The sequence below is a fragment of the Somniosus microcephalus genome, unplaced genomic scaffold (genome assembly GCF_052327205.1).
Source record: "Somniosus microcephalus isolate GS21.2 unplaced genomic scaffold, FLI_Smic_1.0 unresolved_chr1, whole genome shotgun sequence".
Taxonomy (NCBI): domain Eukaryota; kingdom Metazoa; phylum Chordata; class Chondrichthyes; order Squaliformes; family Somniosidae; genus Somniosus; species Somniosus microcephalus.
The window spans coordinates 39474635-39481435 of NW_028225179.1; positions in this window are offsets into that span (position 1 = coordinate 39474635).

Here is a 6801-nt window from a genome sequence, read left to right on the forward strand (position 1 = left end):
CCAACCTGTCCAAATCATACTGGAGTTTCTCTGCATCCTCCTCATAGCACACACGCCCACCCAGCTTTGTGCCTTCTGCCAACTTGAAGATATTACATCTAGTTTCCTCGTCTAGATCATTAATATATATTGTGAATAACTGGGATCCTAGCACCGATCCCTGCGGTACCCCATTGGTCACTGCCTGCCACTTGGAAAAAGACCTGTTTATTCCAATTAATTGCTTCCCGTCTGCCAACCAGTTTTCTATTCAAGTCAGTACCTTACCCCCAGTCCCATGTGCGTTAACTTTGCATGTTAGTCTCTGATGCGGGTCCATATCAAAAGCCTTCTGAAAGTCCAAATGCACCACATCCACGGGTTGCCGCTTATCTATTCTACCAGTTACGTCCTGAAAACATTCCAGTAGATTAGTCAAGCATGATTTACCTTTTGTAAATCGATTTTGACTTTGTCCGATCTTGTCACTGTTTTCCACGTGCTCTGCTATTACATTTTTATAATGGAATCTAGCATTTTCCCCACTACATATGTAAGGCTTACCGGTCTATACTTCCCCGTTTTTCTCTACCACCTTTTTTAAATAGTGGGGATACATCAGCTAACCTCCAGTCCACGGGAACTGTTCCAGGGTCGATCGAATTTTGGAAGATGACCAGCATTGCATCTATTGTTTCTTGAGCCTCTTCCTTAAGTACCCTAGGATGTAGACTATCACACCCTGGGGATTTATCAGCCTTCAATCCCATCAATTTCCCTAACACCATTTCCCTACAAATACTGATATCATTCTGTTCCTCACTCTCATTAGACCCTTTGTTACCTGACATCTCTGAGAGTTTATTTGTGTCCTCCTTTGTGAAGACAGAACGAAAGTATAAATTTAATTGGTCGTCCATGTCTTTGTTCCCCATTATAAATTCCCCTGATTCTGATTGCAAGGGACCTAAGCTTGAATTTACCAATCGTTTTCTCTTCTCATATCTATAGAAGCTTTTACAGTCAGTTTTTATGTTCCCCGAAAGCTTACTCTCATACTCTATTTCCCCTTCTTAATTAATCCCATTGTCCTCCTTTGCTGAATCCTAAACTACTCCCAATCCTCAGGGTTGCTGCTTTTTCTGGCCCATGTATGTGGTCTCTCCTTGGATCTTATGCTATCCCTAATTTCCCTTGTTAGCTAATGTTGAGTCACCTTTTTTGTATTATTTTTATCCCAAACAGGGATGAACAAATTCTGTACTTCATCCATGTGATCTTTCAATGTTTGCCATTGCCTATTCACCGTCAACCCTTTAAGTAACCTTCCCCAATCCATCCTCGCCAACTCACGCCTCATACAATCGTAGTTTCCTTTATTTAAATTCATTACACATGTTTCTGAATCAAATACATCACTCTCCATCTTAATGAAGAATTATATCATGTTATGATCGCTCCTCCCGAAGGGGCCTCGCACAACAAGATTGCTAATTAATGGTTTCTCATTACATAATACCCAGTCTAGAATGTCCCGATCTCTAGTTGGTTCCTCGACATATTGGTCCAGGAAACCATCCCGCATACACTAGGAATTCCTGTTCCACAGTATTGTTACTAAGTTCGTTAGACCAATCTATATGTAGATTAAAGTCACCCATGATAACTGCTGTGACCTTATTGCACGCATCTCTAATTTCCCGTTTAATGCCATCCCCAACCTCAGCATTACTGTTTCGGGGTCTGTATCTAACTCCCACTAACTTTTTCCGCCCCTTGGTATTTCTCAGCTTTACCCATACAGATTCCACATCACCAGAGCAAATACCCTTCCGGACTATTGTGATAATCTCCTCTTTAACCAGCAATGCTACCCCATCACCTTTTACTTTCTGCCTGTCCTTCCTGAATATTGAATACCCCTGGATGCTGAATTTCCAGCCTTGGTCACCCTGGAGCCTTGTCGCTATACTCCCAATTATATCATACCTGTTTACATCTATTTGCGCAGCTAATTCTTCCACCTTATTACGAATGTTCCTCGCATTAAGACACAAAGGCTTAAGGCTTGTTTTTTTAACCATCTTAGACCTTTTAGAATTTTGGTTTACTGCAGCCATGTTTGATTTACACCCTTGACCTCTCTGACTTCCACTTTTGCTTTTCTCCTTCCTGTCTTTTGCTTCCATCCTTGCTTCTGTTTCCTCTGTCTCCCTGCACAGGTTCCCAACCCCCTGCCATTTTAGTTTAAAACCTCCCCAACTGCACTAGCAAACACTCCCCCTAGCACATCGGTCCTGCTCCTGCCGAGGTGCAAATCATCTAATATATACTGGTCCCACCTCCCCCAGAACCGGTTCCAATGTCCCAGGAGTTTGAATCGCTCCCCCTTGCACCATTCCTCTAGCCACATGTTCATCTGACATATCCTTCTATTTCTACTCTGACTAGCACGTGGCACTGGTAGCAATCCTGAGATTACTACCTTTGAGATCCTAGCTTTTAGTTTACCTCCTAACTCCCTTTATTAAGCTTTTAGGACCTCGTCCCGTTTTGTACCTATATCGTTTGCACCTATATGTACCACGACAACTGGCTGTTCACCCTTCCCCTCCAAAATGCCCTGCAGCCGCTCCAAGACATCCTTCACCCTTGCACCAGGGAGGAAACATACCATCCTGGAGTCTCGTTTGCGGCCGCAGAAACGCCTATCTACTCCCCTTACAATAGAATCCCCTATCACTATAGCTATCTCGCTCTTTTTCCTCCCGTCCCGTGCAGCAGAACCACTCATGGTGCCAGGAAGTTGGTTGCTGCTGCCTTCCCCCGATAAGCCATCCTCCCCTACAATATCCCAAGCGGTATATCTCTTTGAGAGGGGGATGGCCACAGGGGATCACTGCACTACCTGACTGCGCCTACTACTCTGCCTGGTGGTCACCCACTCCCTTCCTGCCTTTGCACCCTTTACCTGCGGTGTGACCAACTGATTAAACGTGATATCCATGACGCCCTCAGCATCACGAATGCTCCAGTATGTATCCATTCACAGCTCCAGCGCCGCAATGTGGTCTGTCAGTAGCTGCAGCTGGATACACTTCTTGCACATATGGTCATCAGGGACAAAGGAAGTGTCGCCGATTTCCCACATAGTGCAGGAGGAGCATGCCACAGGGCCGAGCTGTGCTGCCATGACTTATCTTTTAATTAATTTAAATTAAATCAATACCAACAATTAAACTACAATTAAATGATATACTCAAGGGCCCTTGTTTCCTAGCACTCCCCGCTACACAACAGAGACCACAGCAAATATAATCACAAAATTAAGACTTTCTAAACTTTATGAACCTCAACTGTCCAGCTATAGAGTAGTATAAGTACTCACGCAATCAGCTGCTTCCTCCTACCCGCATCATGTTCAGAATCATGACATGGCTCTGGAGCGCCGCCACCAGTCTGTGAGATTGGTAAGCCTCTTTGAAAAACCTGGGAAAGTGAGCTTATATACCCACTGAAACTCCGCTCTCACCACTCCCGACAAAGGCCGCTGTAAAAAGCCCACAAAAGTGAGTTTAAATATTCACTGAGTCTCCGCTCTCACTGTTCCTGACAAATGGAGTGGAGATGTGGAAGACCGACCAGAAAAACACCAAGGAGGAAACCAATACATAATTCATCTCTCCATCTCCCGAAGCAGCATAATTGACCAATCTGAGTGTTGAGTTACACCACTGAGTTAAAGGTTGTACAAATCTCTCTGTGAAAACTTGTATTATTAGGTTAATAAAACGATTTGTTTGAAAAGTTTAAAGCTTTGGTTGATCTTAGCTCTGATTACCCTAAAGAGTGAAGAGAGGTAAAATAAAAACCCGACAGATCCTTCCGGCTAAATCACATTTTCCTCCCAAGCATGCTACACTTAGCTCATGGCAAGGCTCAAATTACTAATATATAGGTGGAATGGAATACCTTGTCGGACTATGGGGGAGAGCAGCAGAGTGATGCACGGTCTGTTAACTCACTGGGCGAAACTTTTTCTTCTCTGCTCTGAATCAAGCTTAAAACCGCCCATTAAAACCGATGGTCATTCGTACTAATCCATTGTGCTCTGGCCGCATGGGTGTGAATCGCTATCCTCATTATTGCTGGCCACACGGGGCTTTTCAGTCTGTGCCTCTGCGCTCTTCATGCGACTACAAAAATAAACATATACTCATTGCATAAACGTAGAACAGAGATCGCGAAACGCAGATACACTTTTTCTTCTCTCTTCCTTCCTCTGAGATTGAAACCCACTGAAAGACTAGCGGGAAAACAAATGATTAGAGAGCCGAAACATAACTTTAACTTTTAGGAACAAATGTAATTTCAAAAGATTTTATCCACATCAATGTCCAGGTTATCTGTTTTTATTGTCTTTCGTCGAGAGATAAATAATGGGCAGTGCACTGGGGAGAAATCCTCATTCTTTTCAAAATAGTGCAATGGTACCTGAGGTGTAATGTCTTTTCAGAAGACGGTACCGTCGACAGTGCAGCACACCATCAGTACTGCAATTGAGTGTCAGCCTGGACTTTGAGCTCAAGTCTCTGGAGTTTGGTTTGAGTTTGCTACCGCTGAGCCACGGCTGACACCTAAACTCAATTCATTCGGCTCGAGTGAAATGGCAAAGACAAAAAAATGACAGTGGACTAAATCTTCAACTTGGAGCCCACGAATAAACTGTTTAAAAGGGATGTGCTGTCAGTCCCGGATCATACTGTGTCTGTTTAAAAGGAATGTGCTGCCAGTCCCGGATCATTCTGTGTCTGTTTAAAAGGGATGTGCTGTCAGGCCCGGATCATTCTGTGTCTGTTTAAAAGGGATGTGCTGTCAGTCCCCGATCATTCTGTCTCTGTTTAAAAAGGATGTGCTGCCAGTCTCGTGTCATTCTGTGTCTGTGTAAAAGGGATAAGGGATGTCCTGTCAGTCCCCGATCATTCTGTGGCTGTTTAAACGGGATGTGCTGTCAGTCTCGGATCATTCAGTGTCTGTTTAGGGATGTGCTGTCAGACCCGGATCATTCTCTGTCTGTTCAAAAGGGATGTGCTGCCAGTCTCGTGTCATTCTGTGTCTGTTTAAAAGGGGTGTGCTGTCAGTCACGGATCATTCTGTATCTATTTAAAAGGGATGTGCTGTCAGTCCCGAATCATTCTGTGTCTGTTTAAAAGGGATGTGCTGTCATTCCTGGATCATTCTTTATCTGTTGAAAGAGTTTGTTTACCTGACATGCATCATACAACCTCTTTTCTGTTTAAACAAGAACGAGGTTGTATGATGCGTGTCAGGTGAATTCTTCAAGGCAGAATCAGACCAAGTATTATAAGTTGAGAGGGGATGTGAAGATAAAAATAAGAATAGCAAAGAGAGAATATGAGAGTAGAATGGCGTGAAACATAAAAGTGAACCCAAAAATCTACTACCGGCATGTAAACATTAAGTGGGTAGTAAGAGGCGGGGTGCGGCCTATTAGAGACAAAGAAGGTGATATATAACTAGAAGCGCGGGGCAAGGCTAGAATACATAATGAATACTTTGTATCGGTGTTTACCAAAAAGTTGGATGCCGACAAATTATCGGTCAAAGTGGAAAATATAGAAGCAATGGAAGGGGTGAAAATTGATCGACAGGATGTCCTGGAAAGGCTGTGTCTGCTTAGAGTGGACAAGTCACCTGGTCCAGATGGTTTCCATCCCAGGTTGCTAAGAGAGTTATGGGAGAAGACAGTGGAAGGCTTGCCATAATTTTCCAATCTTCCCTCGATGCGGGGGAGGTCCCTGAGGAGTTGAAAGTGGCAAATGTGACAGAATTGTTCAAGAAAGGATGGAAGGATGCTCCTAGTAACTACAGGCCGGTCAGTTTAACATCAGTGGTGGCTAAAGTTTTAGAAACAATAATCAAGGAGAAGATTAACGGGCTTTTGGAGAAGTTTCAGCTAATTAAGTATAGCCAACACTGATGTGTAAAATGCCGAACTTGCTTGACGAATCTAATTGAATTGTTGATGCAGTAACAGAGAGCTTTGATGAAGTGGATGCAGTGGATGTTGGCGACATGGATTCTCCGATGGGGTTTTACAAAGTACCACATAAAAGGCTGGTTAAAAAAATTGATACTCATGGAATAGGTGAGTATGTGGCAGCTTGGATAAGGAATTGGCATAAGGACAGAAAACAGCGAGTTGTGGTAAATGGCTGTATTTCAGATTGGAGGATGGTAGTTAGTGGTTTTCCCCAAGGTTCAGTGCTGTGCCCACTGCATTTTTTGATATATATAAATGACCTGTATATTGGAATACAGAGTAGAGTTTGTACATTAGCCGATGACATCAAACCTGGGGGTGTGGCAAACAGTGATAATGATGCCAATCGACTACAGGACATAAAAAGGACATAACAAGGCTAGCAGAATGGGCAGACAAGTTACAGATGGGATCTAATGCGGAGAAGTGTGAGGTGATGCATTTTGGCAGAAGGAACAGGGAAAGGCAATTTACACTTAAAGGCACAGTTTAAAATAGTGTGCAGGGACAGAGGGACCTGGGAGTTAATGTCCATAGGTCCCTGGAGGTGGCAGGACATATTGAGAGATTGGAAACAAAGCATTTGTGATCTTGGGCTTCATAAATAGAGGTATTGAGTACATAACTGGAGAAGGTATGCTGTGTCTTTATAGAGCACTGGTTAGGCCACAACTGTAGTATTGCGTCATATCTGGTCACCACACTTTAGGAAGGATGTGAAGGCCCTTGAGAGGGTGCAGAGGAGATTTACCAGAATG